This window comes from Podarcis raffonei, chromosome 3 (genome assembly GCF_027172205.1).
Source record: "Podarcis raffonei isolate rPodRaf1 chromosome 3, rPodRaf1.pri, whole genome shotgun sequence".
NCBI lineage: Eukaryota > Metazoa > Chordata > Lepidosauria > Squamata > Lacertidae > Podarcis > Podarcis raffonei.
In genome coordinates, this window is record NC_070604.1 from 65,700,276 (window position 1) to 65,724,419 (window position 24,144).

Genomic DNA, 24,144 nt, shown 5'->3' on the forward strand with positions numbered 1-24,144 from the left:
ATGAGGGGAAGAAAACGATTTTATCTATATCAAATCCCATTGCCAATATTCCATCACATTTGAGTATAACTTAGGAAGCAGAACCTGGGACAGGGCAATTCATAAAAATATTTCTTTAAAGTGCGCATTCAATTATATGGTGCAAAGTGAACAGTGAGGCCTGTTCCTGCCTCTTGAAGGGAGCAATAGCTGATTGTGACTGGTAAAGGAATATAGTTAGGGAAAGTACCAGAACTTTTAATCTCTTCCCTTCCCTTTACACTTTATGGACTTCAGCTGGCGTGTGTTTCAAGGTAGCTAAACTTCAGGAGCTACTTTGAAATGGTTCAAGTAGCTGATGAAGGATAATGGGAGATAATTAATAATAGGAGTTTAGTTAAAGATGTCAGGGAGAAAGGAGCTAAAATGATCTGTCAGAATTAGTGGCAATGAATAATGCTTGTTTTAAATGGGGATATAAGACAAGAATACTTATATTATATAGAATCTAGTGGAAAGGACTCCGTTTTTCAGCTCATAAGCATAAAAGCTTAGACGGTTTTAAGGAAAGGCAAAAAAGACTTGTGTCTATATTATCCTGTCTTCATTTAGTGCTAGAAGATCTTTGCAGCCCTCTCAACTGTGAACATACAGACAACGATTACAAGTTGAGAATGTTAAATAAAATAGTAGCAAAAACAGGGAGGAATACGTTGGATAAATTCTTATGAAGAACATAGTGCCTCTTAAACACTGAAGATGTGAGAAAGACCTGAATTTAAAAAAGAAAAGTGTGTGGGACTATGGGATAGGCAAACATTAGCATCAGTGCCAGATTCAGGGTGGTGCAGGTGGTTACTCTGAGCAGGGTGTTGAGCTGAGGAGGAGACCCAAGACATACCTGTGGTCGGAGCTGGTGCAGCTCCAGTCATTGCTTCCTTCGCTTCCTTCTCCTCCTCTTCCTCCCTGCTGCTCCTGCCACCTCCAGCTTTGAACTTCTGCAGGGCCCACTGCTTCGTTCAGGGCACCATATTACCAAAGTCTACCCCGTAAGGATGCTGAATAATATAACTTAGGATTGTGGAATCATAGAGTTGGAAGGGACCCTGAGGATCCTCTAGATCCCTACAATGCAGGAAGCTCAACTAGATCATACATGACAGATGGCCATCCAAGCAGCTACAAATCCACCCTAGCAGTTACCTCGCCCAGTCCCCATTTTATCAGCTTCTTTACAAGAATGTCATCAGTCATTCTTTTTTGAAAGTGCCTTTTAGAAATATATATTAGACACAACCTCACATAGTGAGGGTGCAGAAAGGAAACTTTTCCAGTACTTAGCAACAATGTGTCCGTCTTAGGCGCTTATGATTAAAATATTTTGCAGTTACAAAGCAGAATGCTGTTATATGTAAATAAAATGTAGTGATAGGGTTGTAATATTGCAACAGCCGTGTTAAATAACAAGCGGAGGATTAATGGGGAAACTGTTTTCTTGAATCTCCCATATTTCCTGGAATTAAATCAATACCTAATACATGAGTTCCTGCTATTTTTTACTGCACAAGAATGCTGCTGATTTGACAGAAAACACCAAGGTTACTAACATTATACACCCCATGTTGTAAATGGTCCACATTATTTACTTGCTTCAGAGGAAGTCGGTAAGTCTTCACACACTTCTTTGATAGCTGTTCTTTTCTCATTCTTCAAGCACCCGATAAAAGCTTACCTTACAGATGGAAAAGCGTACAGCACCCTCCTTCACTAGCTTGTCCTTCAATTTCATAAAGCTACATTCCACTCACCCCTGGTAACTTGTAGTATATTCAGTTAACTGTGTTTTCAGGCACTTTCTTACCTTTGAGAGTAACACATTTCCTTTTCATAACACATCTCCCTAAGAAGGCAATTGTGGGTTTTAGGAATACGTGTAAGGCTATGACTGATGGAAATGTATGAGAGTGAAAACTGAAACTGGTTGATAATATATTTTCAGACCTACAGTGGACATAGGCTGTAGAAGTCACATAGAAATTGCTGATTCATAACTTTTGCAGCCCCAGTTTCTCCAGTTTGTTCAAGGAGGAATTACCTTTGTTCATAGCAAACTTCAGATTTTGCTTTAGACTTTTATGTAGTAGATCTAGTAAAGCGCCTTCGGGTTTCTTACAACACATATAATAACAAATTTATCATTCTGTGAGGCTTCAAGCTGGTCATTTTTCTTCTGTTTTTTTTAAATCTGGTTTTAAATCCGATGCTAGACATATCCACTTGTAACCAGTCTTCCAAATATAGCTTGGAAGATTGAGAATAAACAGCAGCAAGCCTGTGACTCATGCACTCCCTTCTCCTTTTATCCCATGCACACAGTGAGCAAATTAGAAGCCTTTGCTTCTAATTAATGGTAAACCATTGTTTGCCTCAAATGAGATTCCGTATCAAGGGTTGATTTTCATCTGAGAACCCTGTTTTTCAGGGTGAACAATGATGTGCTGGTAATTAGTAGAGCTGCCTTAAAGGTAAAATAAGCTTTTTATCTTCTCACTTAATGTACAAGGGGAGGAGAGGAGCAGGTGTGCTATGTTGAGACTTATTACTGCTCATCTTTGTACAGAACCCAACACAAACAGTGGCTTGTTATGTATCCAGTGGCCATGTTTGTTTTAATGCTAAACAATGGTTTAGTCCAGGCTTCCTCAACCTTGGCCCTCCAGATGTTTTGAGACTACAATTCCCATCATCCCTGACTACTGGTCCTGCTAGCTAGGGATCATGAGAGCTGTAGTCCCAAAAACATCTGGAGGGCCGAGGTTGAGGAAGCCTGCTTTAGTGCTATGTGAACAAGTTCAGTCTCTAAGTTGGGGTGACATTCTCTCTTCTCCAGTCATATGGCTGGGAGAAGGAGTTTGGAAGCTTTCCCTTTCCCCTAACCATACCTGCTTGTTGTTTACATTCTGGAAATGTGGTTTATCAGAAAGATAGATAGATAGATTTATTTATTGCGGCCATTGGCCCATATCGAAAACAATACATCAAAATTTATCCATAAACAATACAATTTAAACAGTTCCAAGTTAAAACACCCATATAAAACCAATTTTACTTCAGTTAAGTAAACACTATACACAATAAGCTCCCTCTATGTAAACCGCAATTCAAATTCATCAGATTTTGGGGGGTATGCGTCTTAGTTCTGGCACTTATTGATGGTTCTTAAGTTTAGCTAAGCTGTCAGAGTCATACAGTGATCCATTTCTCCTCTTTTGAAATAAAACATTAATCAGGTATCTAGCGACTGCAAGGGATCTACTTGTATCTTCGTCGTTTAATAAGTATATTATTTGGGCTTCCTGAGGTCCGTCAGCAATTCTCGATAAGTATGGGGCCAGAAACTTGGACCGTGAAGCCGAATGTAATGGACAACAGAAGATTATATGATATAACGATTCTATAGATCCACTTTTACAGTCACAGAGGAGTGAGATCTGTCCGTTGGAGAGTCTGTTACCCAACACGTTTGATGGGAAAACATTGAATCTAGCCTTTATAAAGGCATACCTGTGCGTCACCACAGATAAGGTAGTTAAATAAGATGGAAGTTTCGTTGGTGGTGTTAAGCCAAGGTTTATCGGCGAACAGGTGCCACCACCTGTCGCAATATTAAATTGTAAATCCATCTCCTCTAATTTGTGAGTTATAATTCTCTTGGCAGAAATTAAATCCAATTTTAATAGTTCAGATGGAGATAGTCCTAGGGACACAAGTTTCCCATGTATTATTTTTGCCCAGGGGCTAGGGAAGTCATCTCTCCAGAGACACTCTATCAAGTGGAGATTTGGAAGTTTATGCCATAATGCCAACCAGTAACAGAGGATGCATTTCCATAATGTGGTTTCTAGAGATGTAACGTTTAGTTCCAGTCGTATAGCAGTATTGCTTACACACCTGGGTAATTTTAGCAACCTTCTTAGAAGCTGGTTTTGGATTACCTCCAAATGGGTTAGATTAACAAAGGACCCCCCATATTGGGATTGCATATGCTATTGTTGCAATCACCTTTGCCTTGAAAACTTTTAACACTGATGGAATATGGAAAGCCCCATCTGAAAAGAAAAAACGCAGTAGCGCAAAGGAAAGGGCTTTAGCTCTGTTTAATACATATGCAAGATGGACCTTCCAGCCCATGTTGTGTTGGAGAAGGACTCCCAAGTACTGAAATTTAAAAACTTGGTCAATAGCTTTTCCGTCTATTCTCCAATTATAGGTTTTTCGACTCTTGGTGAAAATTAGGACTTTGGACTTAACATGGTTAATTGTAAGAAAATTTGATTTGCAATAAACATCGAAAAATTTTAATGCCCTCCTAAGGCCGACTCTTGAGAAGGATAGGATCACTGCGTCGTCTGCGTAGAGTAGAAGGGGGCAACGATATTGGGCAAGACGGGGGGCGTGGATCGTTTCTTGAGAATCTATCAGAGGCGCCCTCATATCACTTATAAATAGATTAAAAAGGGTTGGAGCAAGGATACATCCTTGACGAACACCTCTATTGATAGTTACTGAATTTGAGAGGTCGCCGTCCGGAGTGATTCTCACCCTAGCGGCCGATCCGTCATGCAATTTAGTTATTAGCCACAAAAGTCTTTTGTCTATTCCCCATCGGGCTAATTTTCCCCAAAGTAATCCTCTGGGGATGCTGTCAAAAGTGGCCTTTAAATCAATAAAGGCCGCACAAAGTTGGCCTCTATTTGGGGAGGAATATTTCCGGGCAAGGTGGTATAAAACTAAGACATGATCAACCGCTGACTGATTCGGTCTAAAACCAGCCTGTTCAGGCCCAATCAGGTTGTTCTCTTCGGCCCACTTAGTAAGCTTAGTTAACAAGAACCGTGCATATATTTTCCCAATTAGTGACAATAAACTGATATTCCTGTAATTTCCCGGATCATCTGTCGAGCCCTTTTTATGAATTGGAACAATAATCGCATCCTTCCATATTCTTGGTACCTTCCCACTGTTGTTTACGGCATCAAAAGTAGCGGCCAGGATTTTCGCCCACCAGTCTGCATGAAGTTTTATAGCTTCCGCCGGGACTAGGTCAGGACCGGGGGCTTTTCCGATTTTAAGATTAGAAATGAGTCCGTGGATTTCTTCCGGGTCAGTGGGTGGCCAAAGAGGGAGCTGCTCATAAAATCCATCGATTGTATTAATATTAAGGTCTGGTAAAGCAAAATAGTTCCTTAGAAAGGATTCCCAAATGGGGCTGGAATAACTGTTAAGGGGTATCTTTTAGATTTTCTGTTGACCAACAGCCAGAATTTTCGGGAATTACGGGTACTTGAGGCAGCTATAAGTGCTTGCCAGCGGTTCAGTTGCCATTCCTGTTTGGCCTTTTTTTGCACATATTTGTAAGCTGATTTTGCCTGTGGTTTATCAGAAACTATGATCAGTTCCACAAGTCACAGTTTGAAATTATAATGGGATTGTTTTGAACCGAACCATAGTTAGTGATAAGCCGCAATCCTCAGTTCAGATATCAGTGAGCTGTGGTTAAGGGAAAGGGAAAACTAACAAATTACACCTCCAGGAGGAGAGAGGAGAAAACCACATGAGGCCTAGAGCAGGCAAGATTCCAGTCACATATCACTAAAGCATGATTTAGCACAGGGATGGGGAACCTGTGGCCCTATTGATGCAACAGGATTGCAATTTCCACTATCCAGGACTTTTGGCCATGCCAGCTGAGGCTGCTAGGAGCTGGATTCCAGCAGTGTTTATTTATGTAAAAGGTACAAATTCCTTGCCCCAAGATTAGTGTTAAAAAGAAACTCAGCCAGTGTTTAAGAACCTCGTACTTCTCATATACGTATATTTATCTTCCCTTTCAAAAATTAGATCGTTTTCTGCTTTCAAAATCAAGACAGATTTTGATACCAAGCCTGAAACTATTTTTTTGCTCCTCAGTATTTGACCCCTGGACTTTACAACTTTTAACTAGGTCCGTTCAAAAGAGCAAGGGGCCTTAAAACGAGCTTATGCTGCTTATTTAGTTGTAGTGCCTTATGAGTGAGGATAATTTTTTTTCATAGCAAGTAAGATGCATAGGGGTCTGAGCTTTGGCTTCATTCCCAGATATTCTACTGCACACTCTTTATAGTCTAGGTAAGTCATTTTTTAAAAAAAACCTTGAGCCTGCCTAATATACATGTATCAGAAAAGCTAGGTCTCTACTTCTAGAAAGAATGAAAATAGGATTCATTTCTGCTTCAGTCTCCAGTATTAGTTTCTCTGTGAAAAGGCTAGGGTACCAGCCAATTTAGGTTAGGTTACATTTTATTAATAAAATGAATAAAATAATAAAATAAAATACATTTTATTAATAAAATGAGGGTGGCAAGGAGGCATGTAAGATAGAAGGGTCCTGGTGCTTGACTCTTGTACTGATAATATCACTCTGCAGACAGAAGATAAAGAAATGGATCTATTTCCTCTTAAATGTGACTTAGGTTTACATCTTGGTGAAACATTGATCTACCTCAGCCCTTCCAGTTTGTTTCCCATTTATAACAAATACTGCAGATGAATGATAGTTGACAGATAGTTGACAGTATAATGGAACTTGGTTGTTTCAGCTGGAACTCACGCTCATAATACTTTCGTGAGAATGTTTTTCTCCATACACAAATAATGTTATTTTTTCAGGGCAGCTTCCCTTCCTTTACCTTTTGATACTACATTGCTTCTGCTTCAGAATAACCATTTCAGTTGTTGACTTAGTGATTGGCAAAATGATGGTGAGCAGTGGTGGTTAGATTTTAGTGATGTTTAATTTACATTTAGTTTACAGCTTTGTCTGGTTGACATGATCTCTGCTTATAAGGTTGTTGATACAGTTCAGTGCACTTTCCCTAATCAAGGTATGTCACCAATTGCTGTTAAATTCCGGATAGAAGAAAGTGAGGAAGAACTTTTCAGACAGGTGAAAAGGCTTGAAAATGCAGCTAAATGTCGATAATTACTTTTATAGTAAGTTCTTTAGGTACCCTGCAGCAATGGCTTGGTAGGGAAGAAAGATCATGCGGAAAGAATGGAAGGTTATGGGATGGGTGTTTGCTCAATAATCAATGCAGACAAACTACTGAAGAGCTGCTGAAAAGTGATGGCATTGGCCGTGTAAATCAATACCTTATTATACAGTAGTATAATTAGGTGTAATTGAAATATTGTCAAAAAGTTACAAACAGTACTATCAATTAAGTGTCAGGATAGGAAAATAGGTTAGGACAGGGGGTTAGCTTATTAGCCTCCACTCTTGCATCCAATGTGAAACTTCTGTGAGAACCAGGGCCAACAGGAGGAGGCATTCCTGGGTCCACCACAGCAGGAGGACCACTAAGAACCCTACAGCCCCCTATAATTGCCTGTTCACCTACTGTCTCGGAGCACACAAGCAGTGGCAAGATTTAGAAGACAGTGCAGCATTCACCACTTGACATGCTGTCTTCTGGGTGGTTGTACAAATTGGACGCAAAGGAAGAGGGCAAATGAATCAGCGGTAGTGACAGCTAGTGTGGAGGAGGTGGTACTCGTACAGAGCATCTTCCCCAAGAACCCGCTAAAACCTGGCATTGGCATATATGTGAAGGTACATAAGGGATGATGACTAGAGTGGTTGAGCTTGAAGTAACGTAAGTGACCAGTGACCTGCATTGGAAACTAATGAGTCAAAGGAATCTTGAAATGAAATGTACAGCAGTTGTTGTCTCAAAGAGTAAATGAAAGGCAGTCTAGAACAGGAGACAATTTTATCACACTGGAAACAAATTATTTCATTCCTACCTATGTAGCAGGGTATATATGTGAACACAAGCAGCCCCATTGTGCACATTTCCATACTGGACAAGGAATAGCGCATGCATGTACACTTCTGCGTTGCATTTTGCATTCAGCTGTGAAACATCCAATTCATTCCCTTCTCACACTTCAAGTCTCAGCATCTTGTTACATGAGATTGTATAGATGGTCTGGAGTCTACATTTTATGGTCCAGTATGAATACTAAATGGTTTTTCAACTTTTATTTCATAGAATTGTAGAGTTAGAAGGGACCCTGAGGGTCATCTAGTCTAATCCCCTGCAATGCAGCAATCTTAACTAGATTATACATGATAGATGGCCCTGCAACCTCTGCTTAAGAACCTCCAAGGAAAGGAATCTGTTTCACTGTTGAACTGCTCCTACTTTCAGAAAGTTATTCCTGATGTTTAGTTGGAATCTCCTTTCTAGTAACTTAAGGCATTGGTTTGGATCCTACCTTCTAGAGCAGGAGGAAACAAGCTTACTCCATTTCCCACGTGACAGCCCTTCAGATATTAGAAAATGGCTATCATGTTCCCTCTGTTTCTTTTTTCCTCTTGGGTGAAGACAGAGGCCAAGTAGGTTTTTTCACAGTAATAAGAACAGACTTTTGTGTTTAGTATTGCCTCTGTATATTAACACAATTATTTGAGCAATGTTTACCCAACTTGGTGGAAAACTAAATTAAAAGAAATCTAAGCTTTCAAATGAATATTCTAGTTATATTGATTTCTGAAAATGATGAGTTCCCAACAGTATCAAAGAACAAACAGTGCAGTTCTCTTATTTGCCAATGCTGGACAGCAGTTATTGGGTCACTCGTTTATTTGAAAGTTATTGGACCTATTGCTGCATGAGTATAACCGCTGCTCTCTGTATTCTATCTCTTCATCACTTAACATTTTTTTTCTCCTGGCAGTGCAAAAATATTTGCTGGATAATCTTTCTGTGTCCTCAAATATTCATGTAAATATTCTAAAAAAATTTTTATCTGTATCTGTTTTAGTTCTTGCCTGAGGAACTTCATGGCAGCATGAAAAATTATATTCAATATGTAATGTAAAATTTAGAAAATCTACCTTTTTTTCACAGTAAAAAAAAGAAAATTACCTTTTTTCATTTCTGCCTTCAAGACAAAGCTTTCCTAGTAAAATTAATCAAGCACCTTAGAAAAATCTTGCTGTGTGTAACATCCAACATGTTAGTCCAAACTGATGTCCAATAATTTATTCATTCTTTAGCATTGTACTGTGTTTTCGTGACCACAATGAATTGCAAAGTAGCCGTCAATTAAAAGTGTTTTAAGTTATGTGTATTTGGAACTTTCTGGCTGTGCAAATGGCTTATTTGGCAAATATCACCTGTTTGCAGCAGCTGCAAAAAGACATTAATATAAGACCAAGGTTTTTATGCTTTGGCACTTTTCCTTTTGGAACAGCTATAATAAAGTTGATACAACCATTTTGGCAATAAGTGATTTTCATGACTGCAGTTGGCTTTTGTATCCCTGTTCATTCTTTATTACTTCCCATGGGTGCAAGGTGAGCTGTTTCCAAGTCCTTTCATGCTGTCTTCTATTTTAAAGGCTTGATTGAACGAGCTGCTCTTTGTTGACAACTGAGCTTACAGTAGACTGAATGGTTGATGGTATTATGGTGCTAACAAACACTATTGCCACACACCAAGTGTAGAAAGTTCACATATAACTGCTAACACAGTTCAATATTACGTAACTGTTGCTCTGACTGGAACTGACTGCCTTAAACCCCTTAAACATATTTTGACCACCCCAGCAATTGAAATTTTTGTAAAACAGCATGTCTGGGAGCAGCTGCAATCTGGGTGGAGCCGTGGAGCCACTCTTCGGACAGTGATGTCTTTGCAGCGCAAGTAGATGAGGCAGGGCAGTAGTGAGGTCAGAGATGCATGGGTCTGTCTGGGAGATTGTACGGCTTGTTGTTTGACTAATAGCCCTGCCCTGCTTGCCTTCCTATAGTGTGAAGTTGTCACAAACCTCTTTGTGCTCCATTACAGCTATGCCCATTTACTGGATACTTGTGTCAGTTCAGACAAAGGGCTCTGTTGCACCCCAAAGGCTACCCAGACCATAAATTTATCTGCAGAGGTGCTTCTCCAACTGCCCCCATCAAATGAGGTATGGGGTGTAGCTGCTCAAGAGAGGGATTTTTTTCAGCTGTTGGGTGCTCTCTTCAAGAAGTCTTTGTTGCCTAGGTTATGGTGCTTTCAACATAACAATTATGCGTAGTATATATTCCTTTCTTAACACCTGCCTTTTGGTTGGCTAGGAAGGCATTTTCTTCTGCCCAGTCCTCTAATTTTTTGCAGATGATACTTAGCATAAATTTTAGCTGGGATATCAATCAGTCTAATTAGCCTGTAATTCCCAGGGTCTTGCCCATTACCTTTCTTAAAATATCAGAACTATTACACTAAGATTCCAGCCTTTTGGAACACAGCCTGTGTTATTTATATAGGTGAATAGGCCTGCCAGAAGTGAAGCCCACCAGTCTACATTTTAAATAATTCAGGTTGCAAAAAATGCTGTCCTGGTGCTTCATTATTCTTCAATGTCTGTATGAGCAATTTAATATAAAGTGTAGATACTGGAGGCCATGGCAGAAGGCAGTTGATATCCAGCTCCAAAAGCTGCCCACCAGCTGGTCTTCTTTAAGCTTCTTCCTCTTTCTATAGGGATAGAGCCAGGAGGCTTAGTTTGGTCAGAATCAAGTATACACTTCCAGAGTTAATGCTAAATACATAACTAAGCCCCCATAACTGCTAGACGGCTGTGAAAATTTGTGTCCTGGGCTTTTTAGACTCTTTTATACATGTACTATCTGAAGCCAAAGGGGCGCATTGATTGCTAGGAGTGAAATATATTGGCATTATTTTCAGCTCTCCTACTCCACTATTTGGGGATTTTGTATGTATGTATGTATGTATGTATGTATGTATGTATACAAACATACTGTAAGCTATAAAATAAACAAATGCTATAAAATAAACAAATAGTAAAATAACAAGGAAGCTGTTAATATAGGTCAGATAATGTCACACTATAAATTAAAACATAACTGACCTGTAAAGGCGACTCATCCCTGTCAAACCAGCCTGTGATTGTTAAAGTTTCATGGCAAGTATAAACTGAGACAAACATAAAATTGCAAGTGGATGTTTTATAACACGTAATTAGTAAGTGCTACATCTTCAGTGACAAATAAGTAGGTGTGGTGTATACGGGCATCAATTATCTAAACAACATAATAGAGGTTTTTAAATGGACACAATCCAGCCCTTCTGTGAATTGTCTAAGGAATGTAGGATTTTAGCTGTGCCCCATTTATTTATCAGTACCAGCTCATGTGTGATAAATCTCATGCCAAAGTATTGCATTTTCATCTCTGTTGGAGTGGGGGTGGAGGTCCACCTGAGAAGAGGTCTTGGTTGACTTGTGATTGGTAACACACTGGATCTTGCAACCATCATGTGCCATCATCGTTCTGGTAATTCATAAGCTATTTAAGGAGTAATGAGTCCTTTCCAGGATTACAAGATAAAGAGCAAGCTGAGAATTAGAACTGTGGAGCAGGGATTGAAGCTTCGGGACAGGAGAAAGAAGCAGGACAGACACACAGAACAAGGTACTGCCCATTGGACAACTCAGTTCCTGTAGATACCATTAGCACCCTTTCTGTCTTGTACTCAAAGCCGAATATCATCTTCAGCTTTGAGTACAATGTCAGGCTACCCTTGAGTCAGCTCTCAAGGAAACTTTGCAAGTCCCTGGGGACTGGAACTATGATTAACTAACATGCCTATGGCTGCCTATAGCTTCAAGACTCACACTGGTAGCTGGATTCATGACAACATGACGGAAATGCTGTACTCTATTGTCATCATCAATGTGAATAGTTATAGAGCTATGGTTTTTTCCCCTTTAAAAAAGCTTTGATTAATCCCCCAGTCAAATAATACAAATTAGCTTCTAATGAAATGTATGTTTTGAATAATATTCCAACTTTTGTTCTGTGCTCACAGTGCAAATAAAAGAACATTTTTGTTATCTTAAGAGGTAAAAAAATCACAAGCCCTGTGCAATTTGTGTCTTTAATTAACATTTTGCCATTTCAAATTGAGCTGTTTGATTTTGTTGACACAGAGAATAGGCCCTGTTGTCAGTGCATAATTGCTTTGTAGCCACTCCCTGGGTTTAAGTGTTGGGGGAACGCCACAAGGTTATGCTATACACTTATGCTATGCACGTTTGATTCAAAGTATGACTTTTGCTCTTAGTGAAGTTTATCAAGTTGTACTTTTTATGTCTTGCTTGAAGTTTCAGAGAACAATTTGTTAGAATCTTTCGGAATGCCTGTGTTTTTGTACTGTTGAAGCAGTCTGCCGTTTGAACAGTATAAATTTTTAAGGAAACTTGATGATTAAGTGTATTCATGATCACTTAATTTCTGTTACCTCCACTTGGAGGTGTTTTAAATTTCTTGATATAGGGGTCAATACATAGCTCTTTATAAAATAATACTCCTTATTTGCATAAGAGTGTCATAATTATTGCTATAACTACTGTTATCTATTTGAAGCTATCCCTTGATAAAGGGACTCTCAGACCAAGGTAATGAGTGAGAGCAGAGAAACATGATTACCTGGCAGTTAAAGGGTTTGAATTCTAGAAATACAGGAGCAAAACCAAGAAGTTTCAAAAATTTATAGCATATGCAGTGACATGTGTTGGACTAATAACTAGAAACAGCATACATGATCTACACACTGAGGTCTACAAAAATGCCAAATACCCAACAGATCCAGTAAAAATTGCCATAGCGGGGAGCAGAAATTGATTGGAAGAGATTTGGAGGGTCATTTTGTGACTAGACAGCCAACCACAGCAGCCATTTTGTGGTGTTTATTATTGTTATAATTAAGAATGGCCTTTTGCATATGTTTGAAGGTGATCAACAAACAATTGTTGGTATAAACAATAGTTTGTAAAACCAGTACAAAAATAAGTAAATATATGTTTAAAAACAATACATACATGCTTTTATTTGTATGCCGCCTTTTCACAGTTTAAACCATGCTCAAGGTGGTTGCAACATGAAATAAAGGCATACAATGGATTCTCGATTTTCAAACATAATCCGTTCTGGAAGTCCATTTGACTTCCAAAGCATTTGAAAACTAGGATCAAAGGGCTGTCAACAAGTTCAATGGGAAAAAAGAGAAAGGCATCTCGGAAGCCATTCGACTTCCGAGGCATATTTGAAAATGGAAGCATCCACTTCGAGGTTTTTGGCATTCGGCTTCCGAAACATTCAGCTGCTGAGATGTGCAAAAATCAAGGTTTGACTGTAACTACAACATAACAAAAGTAATAAATGAAACATTAAAAAATACACAACCAGTCTGAACAATTCCCACACAAATCACAAGAAGATACAAAATAAAGATACAAAAAACCAACAGCAACCCCTGAAAAAACTCCGCAAACAACACTCTTGCCCAAGAGTCTGTTCAGCAGCCTTGACTTTTGCACCTGGAGTCAGACAGGGCCCAGCTCTCCCAGACCAGGTGAAAAAAGGTCTTCAAGGGCCACACAGTGTTCCAGGACTCACAGCCAAGATGGTATCTCAATACCAAGTGAACTAGGCAATTTCCCAAAGGTTGTTTTTTGTCAAGGTCTAGATGAGGCTAGGAGAGAGAAGTTAGAGAGCCGGGAATGGGGTATTTTTGGGTTTTTGGTCATTACCAATAAATACCTTAATGGTCCAAATCTATATTTCAAAGAGGCATCAGGAAAAGGTACATTTGCAGGCTAGTGCCTCTTCACCTCTTAAAACAACTTGCCCTGTGACTCATAGAATGTCAAGTTAGCTTGTTGAGCTTACAAATCTTAACCTTATCGCTTTGATTCAATTGCAACACCAGACCACCCACCATGCAGCTCAGGTTTCAAAGCAACCTTCATGGTGAGCTAACACATGGACAGTGAAGGGTGCCAGAAGAGGAAGATTGGAACAGCAATTAATGTTTATGGTTGCTTTGGAATGCTCCAATGGACACCAGGAAACCAGGAAATGATAGGATGGGGATGGGGAGGGATAGCTGATGGCCAGGTAATATCATCTTATACAGATGAGCTTTCTATTGTATGCTGGGGCCTCTCTTTTATATATCAGAAGTATTAATAATCACACAATTCTCCTAGGCTTTGTCTGACTTTGTTTCGAAGTTGATAAATTTTCTGCTTCTCTTTTGGCCCTATTATGATTGCCAATCTTGTGTATGGCAGCAAGCGATTGTTTTGCAATTACTCCGGTGCCTGGTTTCTTTATAGTAGTAAAGGCTCCCATCTGTTAAAAATGCAGGCATCTAATTTACCATTCATCAAGAAAAGTGGCATTCACAAAATGTATAGAGAGATGAGAGAACACCCATGTTACTTGTTAATATTTTCATTAACTCGGGGCTCACTCTCCTCCATCTCATTATAAACATTGAATGCTAATGGAATATTTGATTACAGTTTCCCAACCAGCATGGAAACAAGACAGTGTTCCACAATTGCCTTTGTGTGTAGTTCACTCAAGCCCTCCCTGCCAGTGTTAGGTTGCCCCTGTTTGTTTCCTTATTCATCAGCCATAAAATTCACCTTGGTGATGGAGGAAGGATAAACCGGTGGTGAGAAGGCTCAGACAACTGTATTCCTGACTCAAAGCTGAAAATGGTGCTTTTCCTAGCAGAATGCAAGCCAGGCTACAGTGGGTTAATTATGCCCTTAGGCTTGTCACGTGGGCAAAGTGGAAGGACATGATAGGCTAGGGGTTGGCAAGGTTTACCTCGCCTGGACCAGTTCACTCCAGTGGAGATCCATCTGTGGGCTGGATCTCGTGCATGTGTGAATACGCGCGCTGTGATTTCCGGCGTCTGTGCAGACACAATTTCTGTCGCTGTGGAAACTGTTCTGGTTTAGCGCAGCACGCGGGGACTCGCCAAGTGGGCGGCTCGGTTCAGGGGCAGCTCGTGGGCCGGTTAAACAACCCCCATGGGCCGCCGACCCCTGCGATAGGCTGTCTTGCTAATTCTGCTAGAAAAAGCCCAGTCACACAGTATGTACCCAAAGTTCTGTTTCTTCTGGGATTTCTAGTTTTTCTATAAAATACTGAGAATTAGCTACCTCTTATGAATCATTCAAAAGCTGCTGTCTGAGGCAAGCCACCTTGCCATGCCTAATGGAAGGGGCTGGCCCTGGTTGACGGTCTGCTGGAAGCAAAGTGAATATAAAAATTTAACAGCTATCATTCTCTAGTGTGAGTTATATTAATTGACTCTGGCAGTCTGCACTTGTTTATGATGGAAATGTGTGAGTAAATTACATAATGAAAATGTTCAAGTTGCGCATGTCAAAACCTATTCATTACAAACTTTGCTGTTTCATTTTCTTTAGATGAAAGACATGCATATTTCCAAGTAAGATGTTCCAGATTTGTGCCTAGAGTAAGCACCCCCCCCAGTGCATTAATAGACATGTCTTCAGAAGTAAATCCCATTGAATAAAGAGAGTCTGACTCCCATGTAAAGGATTGCAGGCTTGTGCTCTTTAAACAAAGCAGTAAAATTGTGTAATATATTAGTACAATCTTATTTAATTTTACTAAAGTTACTTGGGAAGCCTGTGCTTTAGTAGCCTACATTTGGCATTGGAGGTTTATCTCCAAATATAACCCCAATTAAAGAGTAATTGAAAGATGTTGAGGTATAATCGAAAGGGCCCTTAGAAATGCTCAGGGTTATATAACATGGTAAGTTTCCTGTTTGAAGGATTGTCAGAGGACTGACCTTCATTTGAAGGGCTATCCAAGCCAAGCCCATTTTCAAGGTAAAGACTCACAAGAAGGGGAGAGCAGGGGCCCTGAAGTTGCCCATCAGCAGTTAGCATCTGGAGAGAAGACCAAGCAATCACAGAAGCCATCTGATCAAAGTCTTCCATGCTATGGGGAGATGCATTATATTTCCATTTAAATTTTGGTAGCTGTCCCTGAAGTTGCATCTACATGTATAAATAAGTATATGTCCATTTTATGCAAATCTGTGTCCTCTTTTGCCTTCTTTTTTGGCAGTACATATGTGGCCACCTTTGGTCTATAACAGGACAAGTATCGGTAGTGATAACAATGAGATTTGTCCTTCAAGCTGTTTGGGGATCAAAGTTGCCAGATAACCCAACAATTTGATTTTTAATTACTGCAGTAAGAAATTGCATGCAGACTCTCAAATTATTAAATGACTTTTGTTGATATTAATCATCCCTGTTATACTGCGACAGTCTTTATAAATAGAGAACCATGTGCCCTCTAGGGATATGGAAATGTATGCCCTATTTCAATTCATCGTATTATGTACAGGCCAATGAGAGTCTGGTGTCTCTTAAGGAAAAAAAAGGCAAGTTTGAATTCTCTGATTAAAAGAAGTGTTTTGTTGCACTGTTGATAACTGGTTTAGCAGGATTTAACACCATTATGGACTTTCTTGCTCCTGCTAATGTTGAAGTAATTTTTCCCTGTGATTGTGTTTCTTTTTAGCTGATTACACTTAGCATGTTTCACATTATCTCACATAATATAAGTCTAAACTAATGCTTAACAGAACTGGGAGGAAAATTTTCATTTACTGTGTTGTGTGATGATAAATATCAAAAAGCAGCTGTAAAATAATGTGGTATGCAGCCCAGTGGGCTTCAATGTTATATTTATAATTTTGTTTTTTAAACACATGATCGTTTGTTAAACAGAGTCTACCTGGTTCACAAAATAAACACTTACTCTCTATATTATCTCTTAACAAAGAGTAATGACATTGCTGTTCTTTTGTGGAACATTTCCTTTTACTAATATGTATGGATATTTAGCTTAGTGTGTCAGTAGGCCAGAGTCCAAATGGACTTTCTGAACAACAAAGCACAAAAATAATTGAAATTCATTTGTGCCACCTGCATTACAACAGACTGTGGAAGTGGAAGTGTTGGTTGAGAACAAGAGGCAGCAGAATTAATTGTTTTGTAGGCAGAGAATGCACTGCATTATGCCTTAAGTGCCTAAGTTGCCCAACACAACATCTTCAAATTTGATGTTAAAATAATTGAATGCATCCGTCAGTGGCAAGGACACTATTTGGTGGCTACATTTTGCTAGGAGAATATCATGAACCTAAATAACCTCTTTGAAAGCTTCTATTCTTTAGGAAATTATAATTGCTCACTGTACCCTTGTACAATTTATTTTGATTTATTTGTTGGTGTTCTGCCTTAGTTGCTAAGTAATTTAGTTGTTCTTAATTTATCTTGTTATAATGCTTCCACTTCTGTTACTTTTCCAAAATCTGGCATTAGGGTTGGCAGGCAGTGACAGTCCTTTGTAAATGGAGGCCTTCTTATGTAAATGCAGAGGAAGGCCAACAAGAGGTTGTTAAGTATTTTCTCATCAGTGCAGGGTAGCTTTCCCCAACCTGGTACCATCCAGGTGTTTTGGACTACAATTCCCATCAAAATCAGCCAACATGGCTGTGATGTCTGGAGATAATGGGAGCTGTCCAAAATTTACAGTGGCATCTGGTTGGAAAGGGTCATCGTGTCTAATAAGTGATTGAGAACTGGCTTTCCGTGGTACTATCCCACTCTACCCCTCAAAAATTGGTATCAAAAGAAGGCTGCTTCTGAGAGGGGAGAGAAGGTTCAGTCTGCAGTTGTTGCCCAATGACTCCTTCTCCTCTATACCTTCTGGGAACAGCTAGGAAGCAGGACCCCAGAGAAGGTTGCCTTATATCCCAAGAGCTCTTTGGATGTGGGCATAGTGTCCACAGAGCCATCCTACTTGGTAGCTCATTGGATTGGCCAAAGGAAGGTGAGCATTATCACATCAGGAGTTTATGCTAGTGCCTATGCAAAGTCCTTTGTGGTTGAGACTATTCCCCCATAAGCATGTGCACAGTCACAACTCTTATTAGAGGCTGTGGTTATCTAGATGAAGTGGATGACATTCTAGCACCCCACCCCCACTCATCACTTTTTGTCTTCACAAATTGCAGGCTTAAACTGTAAGGAGCTGCTTTCCAACATGCTGATCTCCTCTGCTTTTTTTATCCTCAGTGTGTACATAGAGAGGCCTACTTAGATATTATTTGGTGAAACAACTGAGAGAGGGAGAGAGATCACAAAATATGCTTTGGCTGTTAAGACCTATTATTAAGTAATTAATTTGCTTCCACACATATGTCTGAAGGCAATGAACAGAATATAACAAAAAACAACAACAAAAAACAACAACAACAAAACAGTTAAAAACAATGCAGGAAATAACAACAGCCAGTGAATTGAAAAACAACAAAAGGGTCTCCCCTGACAGAGATCTATTCAACCAGCTGCGAAAGCTTGTAGGAACAAAAATATCTTCAGTTGTTTCTTGAAATTGCAGGTAGAGGGCAGTTGTTGCATTTTACGTATAGGAGTTTTGACATTGGTCCCCAGCTGACCTATTGGATGAATGGGATATTTGTCCCAATTGCTGGCTTTGTTTTATCAGTTATTACACAGCACCTGGATAGCTCCACATAGTTTGGTGGAGGGTGGTGGTGGTGGTATAAATGAAGAAATGTAAGTTGTATCCCTATGGAACTGAAATGATAAAAACCACTAGTTGGCAGTCCTGCATGAGAAAGGAAGAATAGAGAAAGGATCCTTACAAACCTGTTATCGCTTTTTATTTTGACATGATCTTCTCCCTCGGCATGACACCTGAAATTATTCAGTGATTTATCTGAATTACTAAATAGACTTAGTCTGTGCTGCTAATATAGTTGACAATTTTTGCAAAGTTTTCCATATGAGTGAAATAATGTTTATCCCTGTGCAAGATACATACATGGGGGTTCAGAATGTCTGGCCTGCTGGCTAATCATGGCCCACTAGGGAGTCCAGTTTGGCCAATGAGGCCATTTTCCACAAACCATTAGCTAATGGGTAGAGAGAAGAAGGTTTAATCCTGCATTGGCTGTGCAGCTTGTGTGTGTGTATGAGAGAGAGCTCCCTGCAGAGATCTCTGTCATGCACCCAAACTCTGCACTAAACAGGATTCTCTCCCCCCCTTCCGTATCAGCTGATGCTCTGGGTGTGCCTGTGAGCTCTCTCTATAGGCCCAGCCCACCTGTTCATATATGGCCTGCAGATCCTAAAAGGTTTCCCAACCCTGGCTTAGCATAGCAATTGGCTATAAGGCTAGCTGTAAAGTGTGTATTTTTCTTTCATGTTTCTCCTGTCCTGAGTTGAATTTTTCAAAGTGCTATAAGTCAAATGCAGTATTTTTATGCAGACGGTGTTCCAGCATTGTATATATTTTAAAGCTTTGTCTAGAGTTGTGGATCACAAATTGCCCCCTTAAGAGATCATCTTTGTTGGTTGTGGCAATTACACAATCCAATTTTAGTTCATGATGAGCAGCCTTTATAGTCTGCCTTAAACTTGCATCGTTGTACTATAAATGCTTACATATTATTACCTTCTACTGTTCCTTTGGCAGTGGGGTTATGATGTGACAAAATTCATTGTTTTCAACCAAACTGTATAACAGAAAAACCTTATAATGATCAGAGTAATAATAAAGGCACACAACATTGGGAATGCATTTTGTCTACATATTTCTGATGATTCATTTTTATGGTGTACCCAACACAATAATTTGATTTTATAGCTATTTGCAATGCAGTGTTTTATGATGGCTGACATATCATCTAGATGGTTAAAGAAAAAAAATAGGGTTTTGTTTGTTGCAATGAAATTTTACTCATTCTTTTCTCTTTGCTTCTGACTCCAAGAGTGCTGTTGTAGCTCTCCAGTATATTTTAGGTTTTCATCATTTTTGAAATTCCAATTTTCCTTACATTTGTCCATAACATAACTCAGGCCCTTCCCAGCAGCATTAGGCAGTGGCCAGTCACTTATTGTTAAAGAAAATAAAGTCAAATAAAGCAGAAAAATAGCAGTTAATTGTAGTTCATCTATTAAGTGACTGCCTAAAGATTCCCAACCATTTAGTGCAGCCTTGTAAATAAGCCAACAGAAGTTACTAATTTAGGAAAATGAATAGATTACTAGCCTGTCCTGAGCAGTGGTCCTGTTATAACTGGACCTCAGGGCCCACATCTACAGTGCCCCCAAATGGACCACCAGAGGAGGAAACAATGGTAGATGGGGCTGCCACGCTGCATGGTACTTAGGAGCCGACTGTAGTTAGTGGGAGTAATATCTGGTTTTGTATATGAAACGTTTCCTTCTGCATGCTTGTCATATATTCAAATAAACCAACAGAACTCACAGAAGTGGGTCTCAGGCCACTATGAGTCTTGTAGAATTGACTCAGAAAACTAGCACCTTAGCCAAATTAACAGGAACTTGCTTGAAAGTAGGGAGCTTTTATCTAGATAGCAGAATGTTCCCAGGAATAGAAAACAGCTGGAGCTTATGGCAGGAAGACAGGATTGGGCAGATGTAAATACAATGACAACCAGTAGGACTACTCTTGAATGTACACTTAGTCCAGGAGGCCCCGAGCAATTATACGTTTTAGAAAACAAAGACAAAGATGTCTATTGAAAATGAAGTTTTCTTGGAGAACAAAAAGAGTCAGATGTCAGGGCAATTGCTTCAATACATCCATGTTCAATCCATGCTGGTAACAAAATGGTGAAACAGTGAAAGAGTCGTATCAGTGGACACTTGTGAACAGGAACTTGCAGGTAATTACAATTGGAAACGTACCTGTTTTAATTAAGAAACTAGTGAAAGAGGCTGCTTCTTATTTCATTAGTAGTTAAGTGAACAGATTAATGCATTATCGTTTAATGAATGTCTGGCCTTGTGTAATTGCAAAGAACCTTTCCAAAGAACCTCTCCTGAGCTTTTCACACCTCTGTTCTCAAAAATGAGCCTATAATTAATGGGTCAGGATTTGTGGTCTATCAAGAAGAATGTTAGTGCAGTTAGGATGTAGAACTGCCCTCATCTCAGGACTGTGCTGAGCTGGGACTCTCTCTCTCTCTCTGTCTTTCCATCCCAGTGTGTCTATCCCACCCCCCCCCCCATTTCAATTTTGGAAACAAATTTAGCTCGTTTAAACAAAGGCCTTATTTGCTTGAACATTATTTAGATTTTTGGCACTGTGTTTTCAAATGTCCAGAGGGCCTTCTGTATTTCTAGAGAGTGTGAGCAAGGGGAGCACACTTAGCTGTCCATCTTGTCTCCTGGTTCATTTTCTATTGAGGGTGAGAAACTTCTGGCCCAGGGGCAGAATACAACCCTCCAAGTCTCTTAGTCTGGTCCTTGGGACTCTGTTCAGGTTGTTCCTTCCCAGGCCATGTCCATCAGTGGCTATACACCCTCTTCAAATACTTTTGACTGAGTGTATAGAATTTTGACTTTAGAATGGCTGGAATGTAGTCTACTGTATAAAGAGTAAGAACTATATCAGTTGCTGTGCTATGCCCACTTTTCCCTCTGGCCCCAGCCACCAGTGACATGTGGCCCACAAAAGGGTGCCCTTGAAGAAATGTGGCCCTTGGGGTAGAAGAGGCCCCTCACCCTTGATTTATTTTGTTGTTTTTATAAAATGGTAATTTTGGACATTTTAGACTACCCTGAATGGAGCTGTTGGAACAGAAGGGTGTTCCAACATAAATGTCTATGGATGTTTGTTTTAAATTCTTTCACTTCCAATTTGGCTCTAACTTTTTCTGATTACACTGTATGGTTTTATGGTTTTATTGTTGCAAACCGTTGTGATATATTTTTATAATACAGAGGTATATAAATATTTTTAATAAATAGAGAAAAAATAGAGAAATATGTGATAAATCTCTACTGTCATCCTGCTTGTATGCTAGTTCTAATTATTAGCATTATTATCCTTTCAAAATGTTTTTGGTTGTATTGAGAATTGTTTTGGTTTTCTTTTTACTCTTTTGCTAAATTATTGCTGTTTATTTTGTCGTATTGCATAAAATATAGTTATATTTTAAGAAATTGCAATGTTAATTCCTTCATTTCCAGAAGGCAAGATGATGCAAGTGTGCTATGATATGTAGTACTCTAAGCCACTCAAATTTTACTTGCTGTTGAAAAATCAAGCTTCCTTTCTCTTCAGGGAGTCACGTAAACATAGTTAAGCTTGCCAAAAATCTGACAGACACAACAGTAGTGTTGAGTACTTGATATTGTTTCTTGACATGTGTTGACAGGTGTGAGCATTGTGATTTCATAACAGGTAATCATTGAGTCTTGTTGTTCGACTAGCAAGAACATTTCTCTTTCATTCTGAAATGTGAAGGATAAGCAATATTCACAGATATGTGATGGTTTATTAAATTAAAAGTGTAGCAAAGAACCATATTTCAATGAGGGACTGAAACTGGATCATTTCTATTTATATCCATTTCTTTCCATATACAGTGGTGCCTCGGGTTACATACGCTTCAGGTTACAGACTTCGCTAACTCAGAAATAGTACCTCGGGTTAAGAACTTTGCTTCAGGATGAGAACAGAAATCGTGCTCTGGCAGCGCAACAGCAGCAGGAGGCCCCATTAGCTAAAGTTGTGCTTCAGGTTAAGAACAGTTTCAGGTTAAGAACGGACGTCCGGAATGAATTAAGTACTTAACCCGAGGTACCACTGTAATGTTAAGAATTTGTAGGCTTGAACATATGTATTAGCAATACCATCTCTTCTTCCTTTAGCCAATAACCCTGATTTCCTAAAATGTCAGCTAAAAATCCTGTTCATAAGAAATTAGATATTTGAACTTCTTTACCATATTTGGGACTGGGGCTAGAAACATGTATCCTGTGAAGAAACTATCATCAACAACAGTTTTCTTTCATTTAAACTTTACCTTCTCAAAATTATAGAGAAGGTAATGTTTAAATGAAAGAAAACGGTTGATGATGTAAAGAGTGCTTGGTTTGAAAAGTTAAATATGAAAGGGAGGAGGACGACAAATAACCACTACCTGTTACTTTTGGCTGGAGCCAGAAGGAGATACAAAATAAATGGGTTCAGCTCACCAGCCTGTTAAGTGGCAGTTAAAACTGTTGTTAAGGAAGTGAATATGTAACTTGTGGAGTTTCAAGAAAAACATTTGAACCCCCCTTTTATATCAAACAAACAAACAAATTTCTTTCCAGTAGCACCTTAAAGACCAACTAAGTTAGTTCTTGGTATGAGCTTTCGTGTGCATGCACACGAAAGCTCATACCAAGAACTAACTTAGTTGGTCTTTAAGGTGCTACTGGAAAGAAATTTGTTTGTTTGTTTGTTTTGAGTATGGCAGACCAACACGGCTACCTTTCTGTAACCCCCCTTTTATATATGAGACTGGAGTATCCAGAATGGTCAGTTTCTGATTGGTCCTTTAATGAATGTTCCATTCAAACCTATTGATTCATAATTTCAGGCCAATAAGGTTCAGAATTCCTGTAGAAACTAGGTCTTTGACTAAATAAGGGTTCTAGCTGGAAGGGAAATATTCCGACTTGCAGGTATGATATAATACTTGATCTACTATTTGCTATAAGCTTTATGACATTACTGTAGGTTTAAGAAGTTTTCTATCAACTTATTTCCCTTTCAGTCAGTTTATTGGCATCCATCTGTCTCGTAACAATGGAGTGCACCTCCGGAGGTGAAGTCAAATGGCTGCATTAGCAGCACCAGAGTGACCTCCCTGGGGTGCAAGCCTGGGCTGTATGTATGGGGGGTCCTGGGCTGCCCAGATGACAAAAAACCCCTCTCACCCTTGCTGATGTGGCCCAAAGGAAAGCAGAGCAAAGGAAAGGAAAGCTGAGTGCAGGGTGGGGACCAAAGGTGGACAAACAACCACAGAAGGAGCATGACTTGTCCCCCACCAGAAGGGATCTTCAGCACTGGTATATTGCTCTGCTTATCTCAAGGCAGTTACCATGTGTGAATGGTAAAAGTTGAATGAATGTATTGAATGGAAACCAGTAGTGGCAGCAGAACTATAAACGATAAAAAGATTAGGTACTTTTAAGAGAGATGTGTAGAATATCCTACAAGGAATCCTAAATGTGTAGATCAGTGGTTCGCAATTAGCTAAATGTATAGATCAGTGGTTCGCAATTAGGCCCCCTGTTTTTCCAAAGCCAAGCCATGGACCCCCTACTTTTGAAAATTTTGATACATCTATGGTAGGTATCTCTTTTTTGCTA

General features: G+C 39.5%; 1 protein-coding gene and 1 long non-coding RNA gene across 7 annotated transcripts in view; one reads left to right on the plus strand and one right to left on the minus strand.

Moving 5' to 3' along the window:
• LOC128410622 (uncharacterized) overlaps positions 1-3,797 on the minus strand; it is a 47,348-nt gene extending 43,551 nt beyond the window's left edge. Inside the window, exon 1 of the long non-coding RNA XR_008329557.1 lies at positions 3,135-3,797. This is a non-coding gene — a long non-coding RNA (uncharacterized LOC128410622). The remainder of the gene's footprint in view (positions 1-3,134) is intronic.
• UTRN (utrophin) overlaps positions 1-24,144 on the plus strand; it is a 316,563-nt gene that overhangs the window by 153,556 nt on the left and 138,863 nt on the right. The window lies entirely within an intron of this gene.